Here is a 15,950-nt window from a genome sequence, read left to right on the forward strand (position 1 = left end):
GACCAGTTTCGAGATACGGACATCCGAAACGAGGGGAGGTTGCTTACCTTTTTCTAAGTATCAACGCTTGGTTAAAGAAGATGGATTGCACATTTTACATTGCTGTCCATTCACCCAAATCCACATAACGTGTTTCTACAGGAGTTTGTCTCCATATCCCCCGCCAAGTGCAACAATGGGATCAAGTCATTCAAAGATTTTATCACTACAACATCTCAGGAACGCCCAAAATTCAGGCATTCTTTGATATTTAAGTCTCTTTCACTCAGAAGAGATCGAGATATCAATCTCTCTCCCTCAAATTTGAAGAAACTTAAATAGGGGCATCTGTCATACCCTAATTTTGATCCCCCCTGAGATGTCATATCTTTAAACTTTTCATCAAAGCAAAACAGATACTCAGAGCAGTCACTTATTCGTCTAGTACTTAGTCGGGGGTGCTCAGGAACAAAAGAGCTCAGGCAAAGGATCAATCAGTAAAAGGGATCGTTTCTAACAAAACCATGGGACTCAAAAGCTTCATTCTATTCACCTATGATTGATTAGATACCCATCACCTGGACTCAGGATTGCTTACTTCACCAGTCTAGGGTTTTGAGCCCATCAAGGACTAAAATCAGGGATCACATTTGGGAAACCCTAAAAATCTCAAGGGCATCATTCAAAGGCTTCAATAATCCTCAAATGATCCATATAACAACATCCATTGGGCATTACACCTCAATTCAAGAACCACAGTCATCAATTTCATCTGGTCGACAATTAGGTTTTTTGACCTAATTCACCTGGATAGTTGACTTTTTATTAGGACATGAACCCAAAACTCAAAACATGGTTCAAGAACTTCCATTACTTCAATATAATCCATTCATACTATTCATTTGAGAAGGAGAGATTGATTCATCACAAAAGTCTAAAATCCCACTTCATCTGAAAAAGTCAACTGTACAGGACCACCTTTGACTTTTAAGGTTTTTGGTCAAACCATGAATTTTAAGGATCAATATCATCAATATATGATTATTAAAGTCATTTGACAAAAGAAATTCAAGAAAATTCACCAAGGATCAAAAAGTCGGGAATTAGGGTTTTTAAGGGCATTGTGGGAACTCAAAATTTCACTTACACAACTCAAAAAACTTCCAACATGAAATTTGTAGGTATTGCAAAATAAAACAACATCTTACATAGAAACTTTTTTCAAGAAATCAATCTAAGTGTTTTGACCTAGTTTTCTTCCAACTTTGGCCTCATTTTTCACAAATTTCCCAAAGGATTCTGAAGAAACCCCATACTAATGATTTGAAGTAGATGTTTAGGTCTTTCCAAATTGTGCTCATGTTTAGGTCTTTCCAAATTGTGCTCAACCTTCTCCAAATTCATTTTGAGCTAGGAGTTATGCTTGTTCAAAGTTGGCCTCATGAAGTAAAATTATAGGTCATGCATCATTTTGGAACTTTTCAATTTTGTGCATATAGCCTCACTTATGGATGCTACACGACCCATAACACATCTGCAAATATGCCATGCATTCACTTTCACCATAGCATGAAGATTGAAGAAGATTCCCAAAACAAGAACATGTGATTATGTAATGATTACATTTGGGAATTTATGGCAAATTGATGAATCATCAAAGGAATCTTCCGAACAACCAATTAGAGCTCATTCTGCATCAGAAATGTCCCCTAAGATTAGATTGAATCAATGGATAGGGAGCTAGCTCGAAAATGCAATGATCACACTTGGATATTCTTTGAAATTTCTTCATGCTTAAGGTACCAAGTTAACCTCATTAAGCAAGCTCACTACATCCAATTGCTCTGCATCCATTTGCCTATAAATACAAGTGCATTCCTCAGTATTAGACACACCAAAGCAACTCCAATTCTTGCTTTCTCTTTCTTTCCCTCATGCTTATGGTTTTTCAAAGTTCTTTGGCAAGAAGAATCACTTTCTTCAAACCAGAGCTCTTCTTTGAAAAGTAAGCATTCTAACATCTCAAAGGGGTTCATTTGAGGTGATCCAAGCACCTGGATCACTTCTGTAAGTGGAGGAACACCATTGTTGCTCTCATTTTGGAGCTTATGCAGTTGGAGGTCCATGGAGTAATTCAGAAGGTGCCAAGCGAATCTAAGTGTTCAAACACGTTCCTTAGGGTGTGGTGAAGCTATCTAGATGGTCGCAGCTCATCTGTAACTGCAGATTCATCATCCTCCATGTTCACTTGGAGCTCAAATTGAAGGGGTCGGGTAGAACAATTCAGAGGTATTCGAGCCATAATAAACATTCAGTTAGCATCATTGAGTCCCAAGGAAGCTTTTTGGATTGTTCATACGAGCCTAGACGTTCTCCATCAAGCTCACGACCTCCATTTTCAGAGGTATTTTTTCAAGCTCCAACACCCTAATTTAAATACTCTTTTCAATATATCTCGATACCAGTTTGTTCATCATCATCAGAGGATTAAAAACCCTCTATCATCATTCATTTATTCATCTTGTGTATCATTTAATTTTAAATTTAGGGTTTATGTGTTCTTCGTGTTCATACTGAAATTCTTTAAGTACACTTAGAATAAATAAATTCTGAGATCATGATCATGTTCCTCGTTTGAAAACGAGCAAGTTTGATGTTTGAATCATTTAAAATGATTGAGAGATGAGAGAGTTCAGAAATCCAAGATGGAGGAGCTAGAGGTTGAAGATGATAATGGTGGTGGCGCCATTTTTTTGAATTCATAGGTTTAAGTTTAAAACAAATTTAGTGGTAGTTGTGTTATTTACGAATTCATCGTAATGGCTCAATGGTTACAGCGCGCGTCCAAAGTCTCTTCATGCCCAAGGTCTGGGGTTCGAATCCCCCCTCGCCTCAGACCTTTTGATTTTATTTTCTTTTTTCCACTCTATGCACTAGACAACACCCATATTGCAATGAAGTCCCCTCTATAACACCGTGCGCGCGTTGGCTGGTTGGTGTGTGTTTTGTTTGTTGGCTTCAAGGGCGTGGGTTCAAACCATGGTGAGGCCAAAACATTATTTTTATCACTTTTCCTCTTCATTTTCTTCACAACTTATCACAATTAATTCACTTATCAAATTAATTCTTTTTTAATTTCATTTTTCACACACTTTTTAATTAATATATATATTTTATGAATAATAAAAAAATCACAAAAAATATTATTTATTTTATATATTTTTATTAGGTTAAAAAATAGTGTTATTTTAAGTGTTTTAAATATATTTTAATGCATGTTTTCATTGAAATTTCAAGACCTAATATCTCATAAATATTTTAGTGGTAAAATCCTAATCATTTAGGTCTTAATTAGGTATAGATATTATCTTTACTATAATTAAGTTGACTTTCGTCAAAATTCAAACTATTTTCAAACTTCAAAGTAAACAGACGATCGAGGTTTTCAAACAACAGAACCTTGCATCTTCTCAACTGTTTCTCATAAACAGTAAATCATTTTCACCATGGGTCTCTAATAGAGTGTAAGTCCCAACACCTTTTTCTTTTCTTAGTTTTTTTTCAAAACTGTATTTTCAAAATCTTCTTTCTGTTTTCAAAACATTCTTCTGGTATTTGAAGGGCATTATTCCCGGTGAAACTCTTCAGATACCTATGTGACCTATGTCCATCTTCACTTCTTCTGTTTTCAAAAACCTATAACTGTTTATCATAAATATTCAAACTGTTATCAATCAACTGCTGTTAAGGCTTTGTACATACATCCTCAAAGGCCTCCACTCCATCCAGGTTAGGCTTTATAGCTTTCCATTTACAGTCTTCATTTAAATTACTGTCAAATATAAACTGTTTATATATTGTTTAGAATTACGTCTGAGTGTAAACCTTAGGACAATTAAACCATATATATATATTATAGGACTATGGCTTAGGATTGAGAATGTCTTCCCGGTGAAGGCTCTTTCCTAATTAGAGATCTATAGTTCAAACCCCCAAGATGAATTATTCCCGGTGAAACATCTTGGCAAAAACCTTGAACCCAAACTAGGATACATCCACCCAAAGAGGAATTATTCCCGGTGAAACCTCTTACCCATTTGCTTAAGGCCAAAATAAGATCAAAACCACATAGCTTTCTCTTGTGCTATAACAAGGACCCTCGATGACCCTCGACTAGCCTCCTCTTGGGATTTGTACAAGGACCCACAGGCTTCTTAAAAGCATTTCCAGCTTCCTCTTGAGCTTGTATACAAGGACCCATCAGGTTTCTTATAAACATAGGAACAGGTCTTTAGTTACCTTTTAGCCTATCCTGGTGAGCTTCTTTCACTTTAAACCAGACTTCAAACAAGCTAAGTTTGTCTCAATCTCATATTGAGCACACCTTTTGAAAAGAGAGACATGGACAGTCTCTGTCACCCTTATCTTCATCAATCTTCCTTAGCAGAGTCTAGGATCCATATTTGCTTATCCTCAGCAAGAGTCAACCTTAATCTTGGGCTTTAAAACAAGAAGTCTCAATTAGATAATCTTTCTGCCATCTTAAAAAACCCCTGGAAAGGGTTAGCCTCCAAAATCATTCCTTCATTTTAACAAAAACCCCTGGAAAGGGTTAGCCTCCAAAATCATTCCTTCATTTTAACAAAAACCCCTGGAAAGGGTTAGCCTCCAAAATCACTCCTTTAAATCCAAAACCCCTGGAAAGGGTCAGCCTCCAAATCACAGTCGATAAAAAGAGTCAAAACCCCTGGAAAAGGGTTAGCTTCCAAAAACATAAAAAATTCAATCTTTTAATATATACATCCTCCAGCATAATAAAACTCCCCCAGTGAGTCCTTCATCATTAAGTAGCCACAACCCTGGGCTTTGTACAAGGCAGATAAACCATACTTCCGGTGTCAAAGATTCCTAATCTCAAGAATCTTTTCCCCATAGAGTCCTCCATACTCAGTTTCTTTAAGAGTCCGCCACAACCTTGGGCTTTATACAAGGCATAAAATAATGTTTTCCCTAGCCAGAGTAGCCACAACCTTGGGCTTTGTACAAGGCACAAATAGAGTCATCCATAGTCTTAAAAATTCAGTTTTCCTCAGCAGTCAGCCACAACCTTGGGCTTCATACAAGGCACAAAATATAGTCTCCCTAAGTAGAGTCAGCCACAATTCTGAGCTTTGTACAGAACACCAAATAAAACACATAAAATAAACACTCTCCAACTAGAGTCAGCCTCAATTCTGGGCTTCAAACAGAACACAAAAACTCCTTAGTTAAATTCTCCCTAGTAGAGTTATTTTTCAACAAAACGATAAATCAATCAAAAGCCTCAAGCTTGGGCCTCATTCAAGCCAGCTAAAAATCAAATCTTTCAAAAAATAGATAGACATAGCTCATCTTCATAGGTAGATATTTCTCTTATCTCACCACAAACAAACAATCATTTCCAACAATCATTTCAAACAACAATCATTTCAAAACATTCTCCCATTTAGGACTCGTGAAAGGCATGCTCTGGCAACACACCCAGACTTGTACGACCCTTTCCCTAATTTGGTTGAGAATCTTTCATTTAAGAGGCACGATGGCTGTCATACTTGATCAACCAAGTAGACTCCCCTCTTAATGAAACATCTTTTTTTTTTTAGCTTTTCTGTCACTTTAAGAATGTTTGTGGTGGAATAGTAGAAATACCTCTCTATAAAGATGATTTCATGTCTCTTTATTGTAAACAGAGATTTAATTCAAAGCTTCAACCTTGAGCTTCAAGCAAGGCACCAAATATCATTAATATCCCTAATTAGTTCCCCGAACTACATTAAGCTCTGACTTCCACTAGGGATATGTAGGCACGAGGTTCACAAGGAATCTCAGCGAGCTAATAAAATACCAAAAATAGTCTGTCTGTCTTCTTTTTAATTCAATTTAATTCTCTCTCCTAACACAAAGGAGAAACTTTCCCAATAACAGGCAACAAACACAATCACAATGACACAGAGAAGGTTCCCGTAGAGTACTACGGATATGTAGGGTGCTTAAACTCTTCCCTATGTATAACCGACCCCCCGGACTCCAGAATTTCTAGTCTAGGTGAACCCCCACACTTAGCAAACTCCTAGGGTTTATTTGAGATCCTTTTCCCCTCTCCTACTCGCTAGGACAATTAAAAAGTTCGTGTGATATCGTAGGAAGAACTGAAACAAAATTCATCCCGCCACGGGCGCATTCTCCTTCCAAATTTCGCGTGAAGGGTCAAGCATGCCGTCCTCCCAAGTGAAACGGGGAGGTAAAAAAAACGACACCACATCTATACTAGGAAAACTCACATCTATTCAATGTATGCCTTAAATACCTTTTCTAGATTTTGATTGTTTCTGCTGAAAAGGAACTATTCTCAATGCATGCATATGGATAGATCTCTGCACCTATGTGACACGTGTGTGATCTTATCAAACCAATTCTTCTGCTAAATGTTCAGCAAACATGTCTGGTAAGATGTTCTGACATTCTGTCAGACATTATCTTCTCTTTCTGACTAACGGCGACTTGTGAAGGTGAATCTCCAAGAGAACCAAGGTTGTCCATTACACGGCTCTTAAACAACAAGTGTGACATAGCTTTTGAACAAAAACAATGAAAGCCCCAAGAAAACAAACAGTAAGTCTAAGTTTCTTCCCAAAGAAAATAACCCAAAGAATCTAAGATTCAAGCAAAAGATACAAGACAAGAGCAATAAGCCAAACTTATATAGGTAAGCCTAACAATTTTTTCTTGCTTGATCAGTACAAAAGTACACTGCACAGACAAAATCCATGAATTGAACCATCAACCCCCCTGCCACGGATAATTGATGCCAATTATGATGTAAAGGAGCACCACAATAAAACATCCTCTTGCAAGAAGAGTAGACACTTGAGAACAACCATCTTCCTCTGCTTGTACATTCACCAGTGAGAACCGAAAGTGGCGAGGTCAGCAAAACAATAGTAGTCACGAATTTCCAAAACATTATACTATTGATCATAATCTTCAAATATCAACAGCCCAACATGATATCAAGACATCATTTAGGACATGAGTAACTTCACATAGAAGCTAGTCACAACACCTTTTCTGAACAAGGGTACAGATTGGAGAATTTCATAATAGCTTAGACAAACACTAATTCTCCCATCAAAGTTCTTAGTCTTGGACACATGCACATTCAACAAATAAACACTCTGCTCCCGATGGAGTATTTATCCTTATGACACTAGGGTTACCTTCTCACATAAGGTAGAACCTTTTGTCTTACCTTTCTCATCTGAGTGTAGTTGATACATTCCTAACTTTTCTTCAAGACCTAACAGCCTTCTGTACCACGTACTACTCAAGCTGGATCAAAGTCAAGCTCTCACAACTGAGTTCAACACTGAGCATCTTCTTTTGTGAAAACACAGATCAGCTCCACACTTTTGCAGTTTGTTCAGAGTGAATTTTCAATGTCTTTTAGTGATCATCTCTGACTTTGTGATCTTTGGGCAACCAATAACCTTTTGCACCTATAGAAGAGAATCCTTCTAAGAGGTAACTGGAACAACCACTCCTCCTTACTCCAAAAAAGACTGAATTATTCATCCAAGATGATTCAGATGACACTCCAGCTTTGTAGACACCCATCAACCACCTGTCTTGGGTTGACACTTCAATACAACAGATGATCCTTTGTGATAGGAAACATTCATCAACATAATAAGAGTTCAATATTATCATAGTCTTGATCAGGGAATCAAGTTTGCATAGACAACCTCTATTATATTGAAGAATCAACATCTGCAGCAAGCCTTTGAGGAAAGTAAATCCTCAGGACCATGATGTTAAGACATTGTGTCTCACATCCCTTTAGAGACCTTCAATTCCAGGTAAGTGCTTCTTTTAGCAGCACTTGCTACACTGGATCAGAAGAATATTGAGCCAAGATGAACACCAATCCAAGCTCTCTTTTCTAAATCATAGCCCCGATGCCTCCTCTTCCATGTCAGGAGTAGGTTCTAAACTCATATGGCCATCACACATTTGTTTAGCATCCGAAGCATCTTATACACACAAGGAGTAATATTCCAGATGACATGATGTCCTAGCATCTGACAGAACATTAGCTCTTTCTTCTTTCATACACACTGATCTTGGTGTTACAGAATATGCTGCTTCAAAGCTTTCTTAGATAAGATTCAGAGACGAGCAACCCAATACTACCAATAGTATCCAGATTCAAAGTTACCTCTTGAAAAGGATCAAGAATTGTGAAGACTTTATTTGAGACCAAAATAAATGTTCTCAATCTTTCTTCATGTTCCTTGAAGAAGCAATCATCAGCCATACCAAGTGCCTTTATGAGTGGACTTAAGAATCAAGACTCAAGTATCGTAGGTCACTTTAATCAGTTGAAAGAGTCGGCTTTGTACAAACCCTTCCAGGGTGCAGTTCCTGAGAAGATCAAACCCTAATACCAAAACAGTTAGGTTTGAAAGAGATAACATGCAGCGGTAAACACATTACCATCTTATCATCACCCTTCCTTGTACAATATCACTCCCTCTCACAAGAAACGCCTCCTTAGGTTTGAAAATAAAACAAACCGCAAGTCACAGCAGCTTGTGACTCCACCATTACTTCACACAGTCCACCCTCCACTCCAATCGACCATGTATACAAAATATGGCTATGCACAGTTACATCACTCTTCAGGTGCCTATAGATAGTATTTTTTCCAACCTCCAGTTCTTCACCTGCCATGAACAGTCCATGAACAGTCCATCCTCCACTTCTAGGGACTGTTCAATCGTACCACCACCAAAAAGGCAGTCTTTTCAGAGCCATCCTTACAAAACCAGAAAGTATCCTCCCAATATCTAATCCAGAAACAGAATAGGATGCCTGCTCTGATACCAGTTGAAATTCTAGTGTGACAGATCCAAATGTCGAGAGAGATGTCGAGACATCCGATCTGTCAAGGAAGACTACAGCAAGATACAGACACAAAATTATGCAGTGTTGAAACATAAAAAACATTAGTAATTGTTTACCCAATTTGGAGCAACCTCTTCTACATCTGGGGGAATACCAATCTAGGAAAAAGATCCACTATCAGTAGTATTAATTTGAAGCTAACCTCCCCGTCTACAACTTCTCACTCAATCCTTACCCAATGCAATCTTTACCTTAGAAGATCCATCTAAGACACGAGGAACCCACCTCAATTCCCTAATCTTACCTGTACTAATTAACCTTTCAGAAGACATACTTCCATGAGAATACCTAGCCAAGCCCCCTTGACTAAGAAAACTAACTTAGAGTTGCTTAAAAGCTTGCTCCAAGAACAATACACCTTTTGCCTACGGGCTTCAAGGTGAACAACATGTCTCTTGTTTAAAAGCTTCGAGACCTACACAGTGACTTTCCCACAACCCGAGAGGTTCATCTAACCTAGCCCTAATGATTACATCTTTTCAATACTCGGATGACTTACAAAACCTAGGTTACAATGCTTCTATTTATAACCTATTCCAATTGGATTTGGGCTTCTAATCATAGCTTATTTTCTGTTACGCATATGTAGTTACTTCTGCTACAAGCAAGGTCTTCAATCATTAGCTTCCTAAAATATCTCCATATTTAGAGACTATATATTCTTCATATTCTTCGAATATTCTGCCATGATTTTTCTGATTGATTCTTCGAATATTCTTATTGATTCTTCATACCTGTTTCGCCAATCACACCTTGATTGATTGAGCATTATATCGTTGAATATTCTGCAATACTTTGTAATATTTAAATCACATAGATTTAATGAAAAATATTCACTTCAGCTCAGGCTCGTCGTGACATCCCACGTGACATGTTATTCCAGAGGTTGAATTACTTCAACATAACATGTTATTGGCATTCTAGTGGGACTCTTGTTGTACCTGTTCTTTTTATATATTACATTATTGACACTATTATTTTTTTTACAAAAATTAAGCTAACTCTAAAAATAGAGAACTAACAGTTTTCACTCAATTTTTAGCAAGGAACACCATGGTGATCTCAGAATTCATTTATTCTGAGTGTATCTTAAGAATTTTGTATTGAGTAGAACCCTAATTCTTAAAAATAAAATAAAATTATGATCACGATGAATAAATGAATGCTAATTGAAGGATTTTGATCCTCTCATGATGCTGAACAAGATGGTATCGAACTTTATCAAAAAGGATGCAAGAACGTTAAAGTTTGAGTTGAACTACTTACCTCTGAAACTGGAAATCGAAGGCTATGATGAAGAGATCCCAACAATGTTTTGATGATTGGAATAGCTTCTTGGGACCTTAGGGTGCTAAAGGGCTGCTTACTTCACCTTGAATGTCTCTGAATTTCCCTACTCAACTGCTCTTGCAAGAGCTTGAAATGGAAATGGAAGATGGTCTTTCAGTTATTACAGAACTGTCGTGAGCATCTAGATAGCTTCCTTAGACCTCAAGGAAGATTTTGATGTGCTCCAATTGGCTTGACACCCTCTGAAACCTTCAACCTGACCCCAACTACTCAAGCTTCTAGTTGAATGTGGATATGGTGATCCTGGAGTTAGAGAACTGGAAAGAGAGCTTGGATCACTTCCACATAGTGCCTATGATGTGTTAGAACTCTCACTTTGAAGGGAGAAGCTCTAGTTTACTCACTTTTTCATGCCATGAGATCTTTTGAAAATAATGAGAAAAGAGGGAGAACGAGAAAGCAAGAACTCAAGTTGCTTTGGTGTGAATTTGAATGAGAATGAGCTCTCTATTTATAGGCAATTGGACTGAGATAGTAAAAGAGTGAGGTAAGCTTAGTGATGTCTTTTTGAGTGAAACTTAGGATTGAAGAAAAATGGAATATCTCAAAAATGCAATTATTGTTTTTTATTCCATTTGATCCAAGCCCTAGCCTTAGATTTGATCTGATATTGCAGATCATTTATGATGGTTAGACGCATCTATTTGGCTTTGGAAGATTCCTTTGATGATTCATCAATTTTCCATAAATTCCATTTTGTAATCATTACATAATCACATGGGAATTGAAAATTCTTGTACTTGGCCAATTTAATGCAATGATGCAATTGGTTCTAATTGATCCCTTATGATATTATTTGAATGTAGGTGCACCAATTTGAGAGGTACTTGCACAAAATTGGCAAAATGCAAAATTGGTTATGCCTAAAATCCAACCTTAAGTGCCTTAATTCCACCATGCATAACTCCTTGCTTAATTTGAATCAAGAGATGATTTAGTACTCTTTGGAAAGCTTAGGTGCTGTATTTCAATTTACTTGTTAAGGTCTTGGAAGGATTCATCTTGGATATTGGAGAAAAAATTCTTGGAAGTTGGTGAAAAGTTGTTAAAAACACTTGAAATTTTTTTAAGTGTTCTTGGAAGGAATTTCATGAGCTCATATCTCTTAAATGGTTGATCTTTTGAGGAAATGTTGTTTTTGACAACTTTCATGTTAGAAGTGTTTTCAGTTGCATACTTGAAAATGGAAGTTACTTGCCCATGAAGTTATGACAAAAATACTTGAAAACACTTAGAATTTTTCTAAGTCTTTGAATTTTTCCAACTTTGACTTTTGTTAACTTTTTGATTCTTGATTGATATTTTTTTTAATTTCTTTGATCAAATAACTTTAATAATTATATGTTGATGATTTTGATCCTTAAAACTCCATGGTTTACCAAATTTCAAAAAAGTCAAAGGTATCCTCTTCAAATTAATGTTGTGAGTGGATTATATTGAAGCATTATAGGTCCTTGAGCTATGATTTGAGCCATGGGAACTTGTCCTGGTCAAAAGTCAACTCCCTAGGTGAATTAGGTCAAAAACCTTAATTATGGGCCAGATGAAATTGGGAGTTATTGAACTTGAATTGTAGTAGATCTTGCATTGGATATTGATGTAGGAATAATTTTAAGATGCTTTAGCTCTTTGGATCATGTTCTGAAGCTTTATCAGTCTTCCCAAGTGAAAGCCCTGATTTCAATCCCTAATAGGCTCAAAACCCTAATCTGGTGACTTTGAAGGATTTGAGGTTAGATGCCTTGTGATTGGAGATCATATGTAGATGAATGAAACATATTGAGCCTTATGATTGTATTGAGGATCATTTCCATCTTTGATTGATCCTTTGCCTCAACTTCCTGGCTTGAAACCCTAGTCTGAGTACTTAGTGAACAAGTGACTACTCTGGATATCTGCTTTGAGTTAATGGAGTAGTTGAGATGTGACATCTCAGAGGGTGTCAAAATTAGGGTATGAAACCTCCTATTCTCATGACTCCAGTCTGAGTACTTAGTGAACAAGTAGACCATTAATCATGTATTTGACGGTCCTTAAGAATTCAATGGGTTTTGTGCTGGGGCCAGACTATTTTCTTAATAATACATCCAGTTTACAAATCCTTAATAAAATACACCCCTGCATGATTTTGAATAAAATGATAAAAAAAATAGTTGATTTATTTAACAAATTTAGTTTTTTTAAATAATTAATATAATCCATATTATTTATATGAGAAATATTTTATTAAATAAAAAATAGTGTTTAAAGTAAACTAAAAATATGATGTTTATAATACTAAAAAATGGATAGTATACTATATAATAATTAAGTTTCCTTTTTTACAATAATTAAAATGAATGAAATATCAATCCTTCTTTTCATTTTTTTCTAATCTTTATTTCAAATACATTTATTATATATATATATATATATATATATATATATATATATATATATATATATATATATATATATATATATATATATATATTAGGGCATATCTAATGAGAATGAATAAGTTATAAGAGAATGTGAGAATAAATAAGAACCATTAGATTGAAAAAGGAATGGTTGAGATTAAATTGTGATATTTAATAAATCATGTGTCATTAAGAGGAAAGAGAAATTATTAATCAAATTTTAAAAAAAAATCTTTTAATCTCAACTATTAAATATAAATCTAATGGTTGTTATTACATTCTCATATTTTGATATAACTTTCTCATTCTCATATATATATATATATATATATATATATATATATATATATATATATATATATATATATATATATATATATATATATATATATATATATATATATATATATATATATATATATATAGGGGATGTATCAAGTAGGAGGAATTTTTAAACAAGAGATAAGAGCATCCAATCCTAATCATTGGATTAATCAAGACAGAGAAATTAAATTATTTATTAAAATATTAATATAATTATTATTTCTCTCTCTTGATTAATCAAATGGTTAGCATTGAATGCTCTTATCTCTTATTTAAAAACCCTCCTACTTGATACATTCCCTATATATATATATATATATATATATATATATATATATATATATATATATATATATATATATATATATATGAAGAGGGTTATATTGATTCCAAGAGTAAGTGTTCAACATTTACTCCAAATCTCAACCATTGATTATCATTAATCTAACGGTTTTAATTGATCATTTAATCTAATTATTTTTGGAAATATTTTTCTACATAAAACTTTAATTAAAGTCGTTGGATTAATGATAATCAATGGTTGAGATTTGGAGTAAGTGTTAAACACTTACTCTTGGAGTCAATATAACCCTCCTCAATATATATATATATATATATATATATATATATATATATATATATATATATATATATATATATATATATATATATATTGAGGCGGGATATATTTACTCCAAGAGTAAGTGTAAAAGACTTACTCCAAATCTTAACCATTGATTATTATTAATCTAACGGCTTTAATTAAATTTTTTTATAAAAAAATATTTCCAAAAATAATTAGATTAAATGATCAATTAAAATCCTTAGATTAACGATAATCAATGGTTATGATTTGGAGTAAGTCTTCTACACTTACTCTTGGAATAAATATATCTCTCCTCATATATATATATATATATATATATATATATATATATATATATATATATATATATATATAATTGTATAAATTATTTAACCAATTTAAACTCTTTTTCTTTATACTAACATAATTATTAATCTAAATTTTAGGATTATGGATTTATTTTGCAAGTTAATTGTGAATTGGGTCTACGACTACGTTATTTAAAATCAGACAATATTCAAAAAGGATTTTTAAAGTATTCACACAGTTCATAAAAAACACCAACCAAACAGTTTATGGACTACGGTACTCTGACTTCCTCATTGCACTAGAGGATATGTAGGTATAGGATTTTGAAACTCTAGCGAATATAACAATAAATAAAAACTAACATTTAACATAGTCCTCTCTTAAAATCTAAATATCAATAAACCAATAATTCATCCTATAAACTTAAGATATAGGTGAACCAATGTTTACCGTATCTTCAAATTAAAACCTATTAAAACACTTAAACCTAGAGGGGGTTTCCTTTAATACAAAGGAGATTAAGGGTGCCTAATACCTTCCCTCCATCTAACCGACTCACGAATCTTGAATCTCTGAACTTTAGGATAATCCATTTAAATCCCTTCCCTTAGGATAAAAGTTAATGGTGGCGAATCTTTAAAATTTTAAGCCAGTTGCTACACCAGGATCCCTAAGTTTACTCCTAGAACCCTTGCAGTCATGCATTTTGGACCTAAATTCTCGATCTGACCCAAAACATGGATCAATGGCCAAGCGCTGTGGAAAATATATAAACCCTCTCACTTGAGAGGGTCAGGTAACACAATTTCAAACCCTTGAAACACTATATCGTATTTATGTTCCTGTCATACCCCAAATTTGTCCTACCCTATTTATCTGGCTCATAATTCATAAACATACTCCATTTAGGTCATAGCATAATGAATGCATTCACGCCACTGATACTACAGAGAATTCTTGATCAGAAGGAGAGGACCTGAGGTTAAATCAGATGACATTATCCTTATTTTGGAGGTTTTCTTAGATTAGGGTTTTCTCATCCTCAACTCAAGGCATTGGTTGGAGTATACAAGCTTGCAATTCATCTGGTTATCCTGAATTAGGGTTGGTGGAAAATTGATCGAGAAAAGTCAGAGAAATAAATAAAATCGGGAGTTTGACAAAAATTAACAAAAATGGAAGTATAGTTGAAAACTGAAGTTTCTAAAAAAGGAAAGTTTATACTTTAGAAAAAAAATTTGACTTTTGAAAATGCTTGATCAATCAGCTTCACCACCAATTTACACGTGCCTAGATGCATTTTTTGGGAAAAATTCCAACATCAAAGTTGTTCCTCTCATGGAGGAGAACAACTTTGTAGTTGGACACTTTTCCATTTGAAGTTTGGTTGAAAAGATATGAAGGTTTGAAGTTGGAAGTTTTCGTTGAATACAAGTCATGATGCTTGGCAAGAATTATGGGCAACGCATTCATTTTTACAAACACGTGGCGTGCCAACTTTGAGGCTAATTCTAGGGAAGTACAAACATCCATTGGGTTCAAACTTGGCATCAATCTATTCTCCTCCATTCCCTCTACACAACAAGCCAAGAAATAAGTCAATTGAGTGGATATTGAATCACTTATGAATGCTTAAAGTCACACCCTCACACTGATCAAAGTTGGGAATCTGGCTAGGCAGAATTCCAAGTCACGCACGTGCATTCTCACAAACACCTGGCATGCCATTTTGGACATCCATTTTAAAGAGCTACAAATATCCATTAGGGCCAATCTTGGTGTCAAACTACTCCTTGACATGTCCTCTTTCCAGTAAGCTATGGAGTGTGATGATTGGACATGTATTGAGCAAATTATAAAGCTTCAAATTTGTGCCCTGACCAAGTTATATTTTGACAAAAATGTGAGGCTAAATCCAAGCCAAACGCGCGCGAGCCATATGCAGTAACAATGCATCATTTTTCCAAGACATTTTCTCCTACTTCCAAGCAATAATT

Source organism: Vicia villosa, unplaced genomic scaffold, assembly GCF_029867415.1.
Source record: "Vicia villosa cultivar HV-30 ecotype Madison, WI unplaced genomic scaffold, Vvil1.0 ctg.000052F_1_1, whole genome shotgun sequence".
Lineage (NCBI taxonomy): Eukaryota > Viridiplantae > Streptophyta > Magnoliopsida > Fabales > Fabaceae > Vicia > Vicia villosa.